Below are 15,853 nucleotides of genomic sequence, written 5' to 3'. Positions count from 1 at the left end.
ACTCCCCCCCCCACAATGGGTGGAAGGAAGATAGAACCTTTCTATCTAGAGAATTAGCACATAGATTAGGATAGCGGACTTGTATTGTCTCTTTCCTATCCAAAGTGTATTTCACCAATAAACGAATTTAGTTTTGATTAGAAACAAAAGCTGCTTCCCTTTTGATTTAGAAAGCATGCACAAGTGGGCTTTTGCTGCTTGCTAAGCCTGGAGCACGCTGCTAATTATTTGGAATATCAGTACGATAGATATTCCAACAAAGACATCCCGAGAAGGACCTCTGAAGCAGACGCTGGCCAACTTTGTAGGGAAGAGGGAAACCTTTCAAATACTCAAATCCACAAACACTTAGAACATTTAAGGTCAAATTCAGAACCTCAAGATGAACCTGGAAACAAGCTGCCAGGCAATGCAGATCTTTAGAACACTGGTGCAATGTGATCCAATGAGCACATCTAACCAGTGATCCCTAATTTTGAGGAGGCGGAGGAGGATAAGTTTTTATATGTCAACTTTCTCTACCACTTAAGGGAGAATCAAACCGGCTTATAATCTCCTTCCCCTCCCCACAACAGACACACTGTGAGGTAGGTGAGGCTGAGACAGCTCTAAGAGAGCTGTGACTAGTCCAAGGTCACCTAGCAGGCTTTGTGTGTAGGAGTGGGGAAACCAACCCAGTTCACCAGATTAGCGTCCGCAACTCATGCGGAGGAGTGGGGAATCGAACCCGGTTCTCCAGGTCAGAGCCCACCGCTCCAAACCACGCTTTTAACCACTACACCACGCTGGCTCTCCGACAAAGATCGGGGAGATCCAGGTTCTAACCTCAACTGCTGGGTGGCCTTGGGCCAACCATTCTCTCTCAGCCTAATGTACCTGACTGGGCTGTCATGATCGTAGAATGAGGAAGGGAGAATCATAGCCACCATCCTGAGCTCCTTGAAGGAAGAGCAGGATAAAAATGTGACAGATTAAAGTTGCTTTCCAAAATAGCCGCAATGAGCAAAGCATGCCTGTCAACAGCCACTCTCACTGCCAGTCTGGTTGCCTGGGGCGAGCAAGAATCACTTGTAGGCAAACAAACAGGGGATTCATTGCCAGAGGAGGGGATGTTCCCCACCATAGTCACCTTTCGAACAGGTGTATAATACAAATGTTGTTTGTATTGTACTGTTTGAGAGCCGGCATGGTGTGGTGATTAAGAGCAGTGGACTCTGATCTGGAGAACCGGGTTTGATTCCCCAATCCTCCACGAGTGGTAGATGATAATCTGGTAACTGGATTTGTTTCCCCTCTCCTACACATGAAGCCAGCTGGGTGACCTTGGGCCAATCACTCTCTCTCAGCCCCACCTACCTCACAGGGTGTCTGTTGTGGGGAGGGGAAGGTGATTGTAAGCTGGTTTGAGTCTCCCTTAAATGGTAGAGAAAGTCGTCATATAAAAACCAACTCTTCTTCTTGTTGGGTGAAGTTGGAAAATAAAAAACCAAGAACTGCACGTAGGGAACCAAGATCCAACTTCAGCCTCGTAAATGGCTGGTAGCTTTTACAGATTTATTTTGCAAAGCAGCAAGAGAAGCTGAACGCTAAGACTGACTGAGATTCTCCCCAGTGTGAATAATCCATATGCCTCGCATGTTGCAACTGCCAGAAGCCATGGAAGCCAACAGCCACCATGCATGAGTCAGTCCTGAACAGCAGTGCCTTGACAGACAGATGCCGGAACAACACAGAGCAGGTACAACCCTAGCAGCACTTGCCTGCTTCCCTTTCCATTCATTCCACAAGTATGCTGCATTGGCTGGAGGACCATGCATGCAACTGAAAGGGCTTTTTTTTTGGCCATTTCTACCCCCACTGCCTGCAAGACTGAAGAGGCTAGCTGCGTTTTAATTTCCATATAAAACGCAAACTGGAAACCAGCTTGCCTCCAGCTTTTCAGCATTTCCCACGATTATCCCCACTGCAATCTCATTGGCCACTGAAACGGACTAAGGACTACAAATTATGAATTTGTATGTATTAACCCTGACACCATTCCCAGACTTTCCCACTGTATTTTCTAAGCACAGGACATCCCATTCCTTTCACCGAGGGGTCTAAAAGTTGGTTTTAACATACACACACACCAACAGTTCTTTAAAGCTGAAAGACAGTATCTTGCCCCAAACCAGGTACTAATTTATCACAATTTATTACATACTCCTATTCAAATCTGTTCAAACATCCTCCTTCACAACATCCGCATCCAGAATGCACACCATCCCACAAAAAAGCAATTGCTAGAAGGTACCTTGTTCTCTACTGGAGAACTCTTATGTCAGAGATATGACCAGTATTTGTTGCTATGCTCTGGTACGACCTCCTGGTCTCTCCCCTGCCAGCATCACCCGCTTGTTGCCTTTGTCAACTCAGTTGTTAGCAACCATCTCCAGGAAATGCATCAGCTCTCCACCAATGCTGATGAATCAGGCAGGCAGGGCAGGGGGAAAAGGGGGAAAAAAGAACAGGAAATTACACACAGATGATCGCAGACACAAGTCTAGGATTCTCTAGTTTTCTAGGAGGTGGATAGAGCAGAGGCTGGAAAGTAGAGCTGAGTTTATCCAGGGTTGCCAACTGCCTGGAGGAAAAAATGTCCTCTCTCTTTAAAAAAGGGTGCTATTTACCAGGTAATATTTACTTCCATGCCCAAATATTAAGGCTCTATTAAAGGGACAGGACATTTTTTTTCCTCCAGGTTGTAAGCAACCCAAGATTGGGGAGGCAAATGGGGTCGGGTGGCGAAAGTCAGCAGAGTTGGGACGCAAGACTTTATAATGTTCTTAGAGGAGATTGATGCCTAATAGAAATTGAGATAAATCCTCAATGACTGAGGGTTAGTGGGGGAGGATTGTAGACCTGTGACTCTGAATTCCCTTGGGACTAATAAATTCAAACAAAAGATTGCTGGAATTCACATATTTATCATATGAGCAAGAACAGTCAGGTGTTCCTAGGCAGGTCTTCTGTGTATTACCCAAGTTTCACAGTCTATTTTTCTCTATTTGCCACCCCATCTTCCTTCCTACAATTCCCCCCAATAATTCCACCCAATAAGTGACCCTTTAACTTTCTGTCATGCCACACAGACTTCTGAGATTTTTCAGTCTGTACCAGGGTCTGGTCAATGCAGCATCTGCACTGACCACAGGTAACATTATCTATAGCTTTCTCAGGTCAGAATGTCATCTTAGACAGCCCTGGTGGTCCAAGCTAGCCCAATCTCATCAGATCTCAGCTGCTTAACAGAGTTGGCCCTGATTAGTACTTCAATGGGAGACCACCAAGGAAATCCAAGGTTGCTAAGCAGAGGCAGGCACTAGCAAACGACCTCTGAACATCTCTCGCCTTGAAAACCCTGCCATAAATTAGCTACAACTTGAGGGCACTTTAAGCCACACACAGATAAATACCATAGCTCTTCTAAACAAACAGCTCAATTTCCCTTTTTCAGGTCTCACTAAAGTTCTTGTCGTACCAGTGAAATACTCATTTGTGTCCTTCTCCCACTCCCATGCCCACTACACCATATGCTTAAAACTTCTTCCACGTAATAAACATTCCACCTTTAAGCCTTTCCTCAATCCTAACAAAGCATTTTCTGGACCACCTGAGCCTCATCTAAACTCTCCCCTGCAGTATGTCCCCTGCTCGTTTCTACTTGACTGTTCCCCATCCCTTATTCTGTTTGCTGAGTACAGACTGTAAGATCTACAAGTACAGTCACATTATTCCTGTGTTCTGTACAATGCCTCGCACTAGAAGTCCCAAACTTTTAAAGCTTGTTTTATTCATCTAACATTTCCAAACCCATTCCCTCCCTGCTGAGAACAGTTTCACCTATTTAGTATGTCCATGCTAAGCAGCTTTTAGAAACTCAGGGCCAGGTGAAAAAGATAGTTAGAAGTGCCAGTAGGGTAGCTTTATTAGCCTGTCACAGCAAAAGCAAACATGAATCTCTTGGCGCCTTAGAGACAAATAGATTTATTATTGCACAATCAGTGCCTAGCCTGAGAACTGAGAATTTTGTTCATTCACTTGATGAAGTAGATTCTAGCCTACAAAAGCTACAATAAATCTCTTTAACGTGCTGCAAGAGCCCTCTTTAAAAAGAGGGGGGAGGAAAGATGGCAACTCTACAGGGCTAGGCAGACACCAAATAGAAGAGTTGTTTTTTATATGCCGACTTTCTCTACCACTTAAGGGAAATTCAAACCAGATTACAATCACCTTCCCTTCCCCATAACAGACACTCTGTGAGGTAGGTGAGGCTGAGAGAACTCTAAGAGAGCTGTGACTAGCCCAAGGACACCCAGCTGGCTTCATGTGGAGGAGTGGGAAAACCAACCCGGATCATCGGATTAGAGTCAGCCGCTCATGTGGAGGAGTGGGGAATCAAACCCGATTCTCCAGATTATAATCATTTGCTCCAAACCACCGCTCTTAACCACTACACCACGCTGGGTTCACATTACCTGAATGGTCCTGTCTATGCCCCTGTCCTGGCATGTCACACCACTGCCAAGACATACCAAGATTCAGCAGGGCCTGGAGAAATCCCCGAGATCAGTTACCCTGGAGAAACTGGCAGCTTCAGAAGACACTATGGCATTACACCCACCTGAACTTCCTCCCCTCACCAAACCCCACTCTTCCCAGGCTGCTCCCTCAAATCTCCAGGAATTTCCAAACACAGAGTTGGCAACCCTGGGTATTATTCAAGTCGAGGTCACAACAGCTCCTGCTAGGGTTGCCAGCTCCGGGTTGGGAAATACCTGGAGATTTTGTGGTGGAGCCTGAGGAGGGTGAGGTTTGGGGAGGGGCCTCCTTCAATGCCATAGAGTCCAATTGCCAAAGCGGCCATTTTCTCCAGGGAAACTGATCTCTATCGGCTGGAGATCAGTTGTAACAGCAGATCTCCAGCCACCACTTGGAGGTTGGCAATCCCAGCTCCTGCCAAGGTCCTAGAAGATCATGTTCAGATCCCACGAGGCCACAGGAGACACAGGGACACAAAGGCCTCTTTATTTTTTGCTAACTCCAACCCCAATGCCATAGCAGGTGACCCCCCCCCCAAAGCCTGAGCTCACCAAAGTTCTATAGGGTCATGTGACTGTGCAGTTTACACCTAGGCTTTGCCATCTCACCTGAACCCCAAAGGTCCTGGCAGGTCATGCCTACTCATGCTGTTATGGGGCTTAACCATCGTCAGGCCCCCACCCAAGCCATGCCAAGGTCCCTTCGACATGTCAACCCCTCCAAGGCCCTGGAAGGTCACACGAAAGCCCTGCACAGCCACGTGACTATGGGCAAGCCTGACCCAAAGGTCCTGTCAGCTCACAAACAACCCCCACAAAATCGACACCTCTCCCTCCCAAAACCTTCTGATCCCGCCCCTCCAAAATAATTGAGAAGACCTAAGCCGCCTCTAAGCCGCACCCCCTTCCCCTAAGCCCGTCCCCTTCTTACCTTACAGGCCTGCGTCCCCACTGCGCATGTGCGAGCCTAACAGTTCCCTCCTTCCCCCCCTCCCGTTCAGCTCGACGCGCGTGCGCAGTGCGAGGCTTCGTAGTGGGCGGGCGCCGGAACGGCGGCAGGGAATGCAGCCGGGGGTTGCCATGGTAACCTCCCATCGCACGCAGCGGTTGCGAAACCGCAGCTCTTTTCGGCTTTGGGGGCCCCGCGGCCGCTCGTTGCCATGGAAACAGTTTTCGGAAAGGAAGCGAAGAAAGAGGGGGGGGAGTTGGAAGGGGGGGGAAGTGATGGGGCGCCCCAAGAGAGGAAGGGGGAAGGCTGGGGTGGAAAAGGGGAAGCTGCAACACCCTTCCTGTGAGTTTGGCGGGCAGATTTTGCACAGAAGCGAGCGGGAATTTTCTGCTCCACTGGGCCAAAGTGACACTTCCCTCCACCCAACCAAACCCTCTTGCCTCCCACCCATGCACCCAGTCCGGATACAGTCGAGAGCGTGTCGGGTTCCATTTTTACAAATCAGGTTTCTAATTGCCGTCATGAGAAGGGAGGAAGGGGTAACCCTGATCCATCGCTGAGGTTTCTAGTCCTCACTATCGCAAAAACATTTTTGGGGGGTTACCGCACTTGTATTCCCAGCGATGTATTCAGAGTTTGAAAACGTTATAAAAAAAAAAAATACTGTTCGCACTTCGTTTGGCCCCTTTCGCTGTGAAGACGTCTTCCAACCATTTATAAGCCGTGGTATCCGAAAACCCTTTTAAAGCGATGTTTTTCGTAACATTTTCAAACTCTTAATACATCGGTTCTTGTGGGTTATCCGGGCTGTGTAACCGGTCACGGTTACACAGCGCGGTCACGGTTACACAGCCCGGATAACCCACAAAAACCAATGAACTCTGACCGTGAAAGCCTTCGACAATATCTTAATACATCGCTGGGAATACAAAGTGCGGTAACCCCCTTAAAGCCTCCTTGACATAAAGAGCATTTTTAACTGCTCACTATAAAAAGGTTTAGTAGGACTAGTTACCATAGTAGTGACCCCAAAGGAACCTTTCTTCTGTACCTGGGTGTTTCTGATCTGTAGCATGTTTCTTCCTCCAGAGTTTCAGCAGCTAAATACGTTGCAGCCCCATCAGCCATTCTGATAAAAAAAAAATTGCTTCCAGACAACATGGTCTGTTTATTGTGTAATAATCGAACTGGCACTAAATTGCAATGGCAGAACACTTAGGAATTGCATTAACCGCTCCAGCCATATCTCTTCTCTCTCGTTCAGAAGTGCTGGGTTTTATTGGTGTTGGGTTCCCAACCTCCAGGTAGTAGCTGGAGATCTCCCAGCTATTACAACTGATCTCCAGCCGACAGAGATCAGTTCACCTGGAGAAAATGGCCACTTTGGCAATTGGACTCTATGGCATTGAAGTCCCTCCCTTCCCCAAACCCCGCCTCTAAACTTCCCGCCGGTTGCGAAGAGAGACCTGGCAACCCTACATCCTTGGGAACATGGAGGGGATATAACCACTGCAGCCATAGCTTTGTGGCTCAGCTCTTCCTGATGTCTAACCTGGCTTCCCATATCAATTTAAGTCTTAGGGCAGCCATTCCTAGATGAGGATGACTGAGCACGGCTATGAGAAAGCTCACAGTACTGTGCGTCTTGAGGCAGTCCTTAATAAACTTCTTCCAAATACAGGGTCCTTAAGCATAAAACTCCTGCAACTCTTGCCTTTAAAAATTGCAGGATGGAAACCGGTGATAGTATGATTGAATTTCTGCATGTAGTACTGCATGGTGATATTCACATATCACAACCTAAGGAGTTGCACGTCTCACCTGCTGACCTTGGCTCCCGTTTGACAAGAATCCGGAATAGAGTGGTGCCAAATTATTTGCAAATGGTGTCTTTGCACCTGCTTTAATTATATATGTAGCCTTCCCAGACTCAGGGCAGGCAGCAACATGTACATATCTTCACAAAATTACTAGTAGTCTTGTTTTATAGTTATGGAATGGAAGCTAAGGGACAGGACTTTTTCAAGCCAGTCCCATTCCTGAGGACACCATACAAGTAACATGTTCATACTAACTTTGGCTGGATTACGCCTAGATGTGAAGTGACTGTCGTAGTAGGCAGTGGCAGACTGGGTCTAAAAATGTTTGCAAGTAGACAAAGGGGGCCCACCCACAACTACAAGGCTATCATTTAATTTTTATTAATTTTTATTTTTTACATATTGTCTAATGTCTAAGGGGGCCCACTTCATCAGGGGTGTGCAGGGCCCACTTGCCATCAGGCAAGCTAACACGATGGCCAGTCCGCAGCTGGCAGTAGGGCTGTTTTGCCTAGTGCTGAATTTGGAGCTAAATTTTGACATTATTTTTCTTGAACATTCAGACATTCAGATTTGGGTTTTGTAATGTGGAAAAGACAATAATGCTAGGACAAGTTGAAGTCTGCAGGAAAAGAGGAAGACAACAAAACAAGAAGAAGAAGAGGAGGAGGAGTCGGTTTTTATTTGCCAACTTTCTCTACCACTTAAGGAAGAATCAAACCGGCTTACAATCACCTTCCCTTCCCTTCCCCACAACAGACACCCTGTGAGGTAGGTGAGGCTGAAAGAGCTGTGACTAGCCCAAGGTCACTCAGCTGGCTTTATGTGGAGGAGTGGGGAAACCAACCTTGTTCTCCAGATTAGCGTCCACCGCTCCAAACCATTGCTCTTAACCACTACACCACGCTGGCTCTCATGGATGGATTGATTCTATAAAGGAATGGAATGGTTCTATAAAGGAAGCCACGGCCCTCAGTTCACAAGATCTGAGCAAGGCTGTTAGCAATAGGACGTTTTGGAGGACATTGATTACTTGATGGCACTTAACACATACAATGAGGAGTAACTTTCTGGCGTCCAAATATCAGCTTAGGTGTCCAGAGTGACACTTTAATTAAAATTAAGGGCCATTTCTGAGTAGTACTATCAGGCATAAAACAGAATGTGGTGGGAATGCATTGGCAGAGTCCTGAGGACACAGAAGGTACTATGCTACTTCAGATCACAGGATGGGATCAGATTTGTGACAGTTTCACTGTGTTAAAACAATATCCTCCACCAGGTACCGGCACAGCACGGAGAAGCTGAGGTAGAATCTCCCTGATGAGTGAATTATTTAGTTTCAGGGACTTTTTTAAAATGTGGGGGGCATTCAACAGTGATATCATCCACCTGCTTCCTGCAGTGGTATAATCCACTAAATCTCCTCAGGACTCTACCACCCCATTCTGCTATATCTGTACACTGGGGCTGTTGTTGGAGATCTTTGGGGATTGGAAATGACAGTTCAGGCTCATGCTCTGCTTTCATTTCTGCCTTTAGGCTTCTCTCTCTTTTTAAGTGGATCAATAAATGTTCACATTGAGAAATCAATTAATCCAGCTGTTCCTTATTCTTTCCTTTCCTTTGCTGGTCCTGTTTAAATCCCACTGTACCCCATAAGGTGGCTTGCACCATCCATTAGGGAAGCCGTATTAATTAAGAAGAAGAGTTGGTTTTTATATGCCGACTTTCTCTACCACTTAAGGGAGACTCAAACCGGCTTACAATCACCTTCCCTTCCCCTCCCCACAACAGACACCCTGTGAGGTAGGTGGGGCTGAGAGAGTGTGACTTGCCCAAGGTCACCCAGCTGGCTTCGTGTGTAGGAGTGGGGAAACAAATCCAGATCACCAGATTAGCCTCTACCGCTCATGTGGAGGAGTGGGGAATCAAACCCGGTTCTCCAGATCAGACTCCACCGCTCCAAACCACCGCTCTTAACCACTACACCACGCTGGCTACTGCACTCTCCTCGAGTGCCCACGTGATAGAAAGGGGGGTTAGATCTTTTTTTAAAAAAACAATAAATTATCCTCATTTCTTTCTTAAGCTTAAAGTATGCATCAAAAGAATGTTGGAAAAACACCCTTTAGTTCTTGGGCCACTTGGAATATGAATATGGCAGGTTGAGGAATGGGGTAAGTAGATACCTTATCTGTGTTAAGTGATGTTGAATGTATGACTCAGGAAGTCTAAATAAATATGTATCACATTTATATCTTGTTCTTCAGCTCCAGGCAGCATACCTGGAATTATTTTCTTTACGTAACAGTTTGAGAAGGCACAAGATATTACTCCACAAAAAAACGCAGAAAACCAAAGGAACTTTTCATACATGACAGCCAGAGGGCCTTGGAGATTCTCACAATGGTACATGCTTGTGAATGTTAAAGATGGGGGGTGGGGAGCTGGTTGCAGTGACATACTGGTGAAACACTTTGTACATGCTTAGGTGCATTTTATTATTCCTTTAGTTGTGCGTCCGCATTTTTGATGTCAGGTTCTGGAAATGCATCATAGTATGCCTTGACTTAGACTGAACGCTTGCTACTTCATTAGATCCCATTTCCAGTACATTTGGCATCTTTGTTTCCAGAAGTCCTTGTTTCCAGGGATTCTCCCCCTGGGATCAAGAAATCTTGCCAGGGTGTGATCCCGTAATGGAGGAAAGGTGGGACCAGAGGCTGTGCTGACCCACCTAGAGCACCTGCTTTGTCACACCTAAGAATGTATTTAAAAAACAACTTTAATTTGCACCACAACTCTTTCCATGTAAAGAAGAAGAAGGAGAGTTGGTTTTTATATGCCGACTTTCTCTACCACTTAAGGAAGAATCAAACCGACTTACAATCACCTTCCCTTCCCCTCCCCACAACAGACACCCTGTGAGATAGGTGAGGCTGAAAGAGCTGTGACTAGCCCAAGGTCACCCAGCTGGCTTCATGTGTAGGAGAGGGGAAACAAATCCAGTTCATCAGATTAGCATCCGCCGCTCATGTGGAAGAGTGGGGAATCAAACTCAGTTCTCCAGATCAGTGTCTTCCACTCCAAACCACCGCTCTTAACCACTAAACCATGCTGGTGTAGTGTTGTAAAGAATGAGGGCTTGTTTTGAGAATAGCAACACTTCTGGTTTGTACATTCCCGCCTACCTGATCCACCCATATCTGCCCACTCAAGATTCCCTCTGACTCAGAATGGATTTTTCGAGATTATTTATCATGCTTAAGCAATCTGGAAAGAGTGGAGGGGGGGAAGCTTGCCTGCTATGACTCTGCACATGGAGGGGTGCTTAAACAGTGTTTAAGGTAACTTTAAGGAATGTACTATTTATTTGAAGAAACTGTTCTTTTTAAGTAGGTAAAACCCTTTAAAAAAAATAACTTTTCTCATTCAGTTTATAGATTTTTGACACTAACCATTTATAGACACTAAAAATACACCGACGCTTGGGCAGGGTGACAGGCCGGCCGACATTTCCGTATTGATTTTCCATTCATTTCTTTAAAGCCCCACCTGGAAATGTGGCAGCTCCATCTAGCAAAAAAGGCACTGGCGGCAGCCCTGCTGTGATCCTGCTGTGAAGATATTGCTAAACGGACAGGACCCTGGCTGCAAAGCCTTGCATTCGTCCCAAAGGTTTACCTGAGCAAGGTCAGGGTTTAAATTGTGGGTGGAAAGGTACCAGCTGGATATTAGGAAAACAATTTTTACAGTAAGAGTTCGACAGTGGAATCGGCTACCTGGGGAGGTGGTGAGCTCCCCCTCACTGGAAGTCTTTAAGCACAGGCTGGACAAGCACTTGTCAGGGATGCTCTAGGCCAGTGGTTCCCAAACTTTTCTGGCCACCGTCCCCTTGGTCCCACAAACTCAACCACAGCGCCCCCTACCCTACCCTATAAAAAGCAATATTCAAAATCGGGGGTTGCATGACTCAAAGATAATAACAATAAAATTTCAAAACAGTAACGATTAATTGCACATCTATTCAAAGTCAAATTAAAACGTTTTAGTTGGAATTTATTGAACAGAACTGATGAACTTGATCCAGTGGTACCAGCACTTCAAAGTCTAGAAAAAAATTCTGATAGTTTCCACCAAATTTGCCAGCATGGTGCCAGAGCTTGATCTATTGTAAATTAGTGAACAACACAGTTGAAGAGGCCCACCCCTAGCACCCCACCACCACTGCCCTCTTGCCTCATAGTGCTCCCCTAGGTAATCCCACTGCCCCCCAGGGGGTGGTACTGCCAACTTTGGGAACCACTACTCTAGGCTGATCCTGCATTAAGCAGGGGGTTGGACTAGATGGCCTGTATGGCCCCTTCCAACTCTATGATTGTATGATTCTGTGAAAGCCAGTGGGGTGGTTTGATGAGAACATCGGACTTGGAAGATCGGGGTTAAAAGTCCCACTCAGTCATGCAACTCCCTAAATGCCCTGGTGGGCCAGTCACACTCTTTCAGCCTGACCTACCTCACAGGGTTGTTGTGAGAATAAAGTGGAGGAGAGGAGGGCCATGTAAGCTACCCTGAGCTCCTGGGAGGAACAACTGATCGCTGTGCAACAGATAAACCGAGTCACTGGTTTGGAGAAGCAAAGGAGGGATTGAAAACCAATATTAGGGGATTAATGTGTTTGTTAAACACATTAAATACATATTTTTTATAGAGCGAAGGTGAATAGCATTTTAATTCATGCTTGGTGTGTGTGTGTAAAGTACCGTTAAGTCACTGCTGAGCCCACAGGGTTTTCAAAGCAAGTGATTACGCAGAGGTGTTTTGCCATCACCTTCCTCTACAAAATCTTCCTTCATGGTGTCCCATCCAAGTACTGACCCTGAGACCTGATGAGATTGGGATATACTATACCATTCTTTATCCCTAATTCATGCCATGGGACTTTAATAGGCTATGACTGGAAATGAGGAAGCAAAATGGGTAGTGGGAAATATGGGAATGGGGCACCCAATATCCTTGAAGTCGGCCTGGGTCCAGGTACAGTTATATGAACGGACTGAAAAACGACCACCCCTCTGTATGTCACACCTAACAAAATCAGGCCTGCTAATATCATTTACTTTTGACATTTACTTCGCCATTGTGCGTTTAATTCACTCTTCTCTACTTAAGGATAGACGGACTGTCATTCTAGCTGTATCTGAAGAAGTCAGCTGTGGCTCAGGAAAGCTCATACCCTGCCAAAAAATTTGTTAGTCTTTGTGCTACTGGACTCTTGCTCTTTTTGGGGGGGGGGGAGAAGATGTCCTTGACAGTGCTCTTCCGCCTTTAAGAGCTGTGTGTGTGTGTGTGTGTGAAGTGCCGTCAAGTCGCTTCCAACTCATGGTGACCCTAGGAATCAGTGTCCTCCAAAACGTCCTATCTTTAACAGCCTTGCTCAGATCTTGCAAACTGAGGGCCGTGGCTTCCTTTATTAGGGTTGGCAACCTCCAGGTACTCAAAAGAGACAGCACGGAGGCTCCAAATAAAATGACAACTCTACACACTTTTTGTCATTTCTAACATGCTATATTGACGAAATTCATTCATTAAATTCATTCATTTAAATAAACCTTAAATTCAGTCTATCATTCTACTTACTGACTATATAAAATACAAGGGAATAACTCATGAACAACAATTAAACCACAAATAAACCATGTCCCCAACAATACACAAACTGGAAAAACACGCAATGCAATATTATAATCAAGAGAATTTTTCCCATCAAAATTCTCAAAATCTACATGGGAGCTTATTTTTGAGTTCTGATCATTTGGATGGGGAAAATGTGCAGCTAGAGAGCACAAATCCTCCCATGCATAAATGGCCATATTCCTGCTGCTTTCAAGTTTTCCTGGCATTATTATCTTTTCCAGCAACTCTTGTCTTCTCATAATGCTACCAAAGTACGATAGCCTCAGTCGAGGCTAAACTGAGAACTGCATGACAGACAAGAAATTCAACAGGTACCTTTTTTTTTTTTTGGTCCTGGCACGGAGATGAAATGGAGGGCCATGTACGCACGGGAGGTTTTGCCTTGGATTTGCTGCTCTCTGTGTGTTAAGTGCCGTCAAGTCGCTTCTGACTCATGGCGACCCTATGAATGAAAGTCCTCCAAAATGTCCTATCTTTGACAGCCTTGCTCAGGTCTTGAAAATTGAGGGCCGTGGCTTCCTTTATTGAGTCCGTCCATCTCTTGTTGGGTCTTCCTCTTTTCCTGCTGCCTTCAACTTTTCCTAGCATGACTGTCTTTTCCAGTGACTCTTGTCGTCTCATGACGTGACCAAAATACGATACAAATACAAAATTCTCAGAACTAAAAAATAAGTGCCCCCATGCAGAGTTTTGAGAATTCAGATGGGGAAAATGTGCACCTAGAGAGCGGCAATTCCAAGGCAAAAAGTCCCGTGCATGTATGGCCTTTGACTCTAAATTCTCAGAACTCAAAAATAAGCCCCCATGCAGAGTTTTGAGAATTCAGATGGGGAAAGTGTGCATCTAGAGAGTAGCATATCCAAGGCAAAACATCCCATGCATATATGGCCTTTGACTCTAAATTCTCAGAACTCAAAAATAAGCCCCCCATGTAGTTTTGAGAATTCAGATGGGGCAAGTGTGCATCTGCAGAGCGGCAAATCCAAGGCAAAGCCTCCCAGGCATAAATGGCCCAGGTTTCGCCCGCCTGCTTCGATCCTGTTAAATGACACGGGCAGGGACTTGCCCGGAAGAAAAGGGGGCAACCCCAGAACAGGCAGGCTCAGCACCCGGGAGGAGGGGCCCCGCTTTTGGAAAGGAGCGGGGCCCCTCCCCAACCCCCGGGGGCATCCGGCCAGCCACGCGCTCCGAGGTCCCACCCCGTGGCGCCGGGCCAAGGGCAGGGCTGGCTCGGCGTGGCGCGGGAGGGGATGCGGAGGCACTAAATCGGGTTTGTCCCCCCCACCCCACCGTGTCAGAAGACACTCTCCCGCCCCAGAGAGCCCAACCAGCCGAGGGGGAGCCCGCCCGTGCCTCGACCTCTCCATCCGCGCTTCCAGGTACCCAGCCCGGAGAAAGAAGTGGGTGCCAATACTTGGGGAGATCTGGGCGGGGGTGGTTGGCTGGGGGTGGGGGAGATCTGGAGGCTTAAGGCCGGGGGGGGTGGGATCCAAAAGTTCTGGGTACCTTCGGGAAAGGAGCTGGGCTTCCCCCGAGGTGAGATTCCCCCCCCCAAGAATGCTGCTAGGGGGAGGGAAACGTCGATTGGAGAGAAAGTTAGCTGACAGGTTTTGGGGAAACGAGTGGAGAGGCATTGGCTGGGGCTGTTTGGCTTGGAAAGCAGCGGGGGACCCCTCCCCGGGCCAGGCTGCCCGCCCCTCCCTCGGCTCCGACCCATCAGACCCCCCCTCCCCTTTTCTCCGACTCTCCGCAGGCGCGGACTGGCCATTGGGTCCGCTTGCCCCATGGCAAGCGGGCCCCCTTCAACATTAGACAATACGTTAACAATTAACATAAAAATTAATTAAAATGAAATGATAGCCCTATAGTTGTGGGTGGGCCCCCTTTGTCTCCTGGCAACCAGTATTTTTAGACCCAGTCCACCACTGCCTCTCCCTGTCCCCTCCGAGAGAACCCAGGAGTCCGGGATCCATCAGCCGCGGGAGGGGTGAAGCCCCTTTTTAAGGGAGTGGTCCCCACCACTGCACCTTTCAATAACAAGGCGATGATGCGTTTGGATTGGGGTGGAAGGAAAACATCTGGGCAGGGACCCAGCAACGTGTGAGCTTGGGAACATTCATAGGGGCGCCGGTGTTTCCTTGCTCTAGCACCACTGTCTTGTTTTCATCTCTGCGCTTTACCTACAAGTGCATGGCTACTAAACAGCGTTCACACGTGGCAGAAAATAGAAGAGGAGAAGCCCCTTCTCAACACCAGCCTTCTGTAAAAAGTGATCTACCTGGATTACTGCAGATTCCATCCCTTAGATCATGGGTTCTCAACAAAGGGGGAATTCCCCCCCCCCGGAATTTTAGGGTTGGGGCGGGATTGGAACCACTATTCAACAAAGTGTGATGTCCTGTAGATTATGTACAATCTGTAAAATTGTAGTAGAAAAGGGCAAGAGTCCAGTAGCACCTTAAAGACAAAAATATTTTTCTGGTAGGGTATGAGCTTTCGTGAGCCACAGCTCACTTCTTCAGATAACATTGTAGTTTGTTTTTAATAACTGTTAGACTATTTTGGGAAGGGGGATTATATTCTGAACACTGGTAAAAGGGGGGAACGGAGCAAAAAAAAAGGTTGAGAAGCACTGCCTTAGACTTTCTAAAGATGAACTTGAATTTTTAAAAGATCGCAAGTGGCCAGCAAGTAAATTAAGCAGCCAGTCTTCAGCGTGTTTACTCAAAAGTCCCATTGCCTAAAAGCTGAACTCTTGCAAAGAAAGTATGTTCTAGCAGCTGAACTCTTGTACAGCTTGAGTT

The sequence above is a fragment of the Euleptes europaea genome, chromosome 18 (genome assembly GCF_029931775.1).
Source record: "Euleptes europaea isolate rEulEur1 chromosome 18, rEulEur1.hap1, whole genome shotgun sequence".
NCBI lineage: Eukaryota > Metazoa > Chordata > Lepidosauria > Squamata > Sphaerodactylidae > Euleptes > Euleptes europaea.
This window is presented reverse-complemented; position numbering follows the sequence as displayed.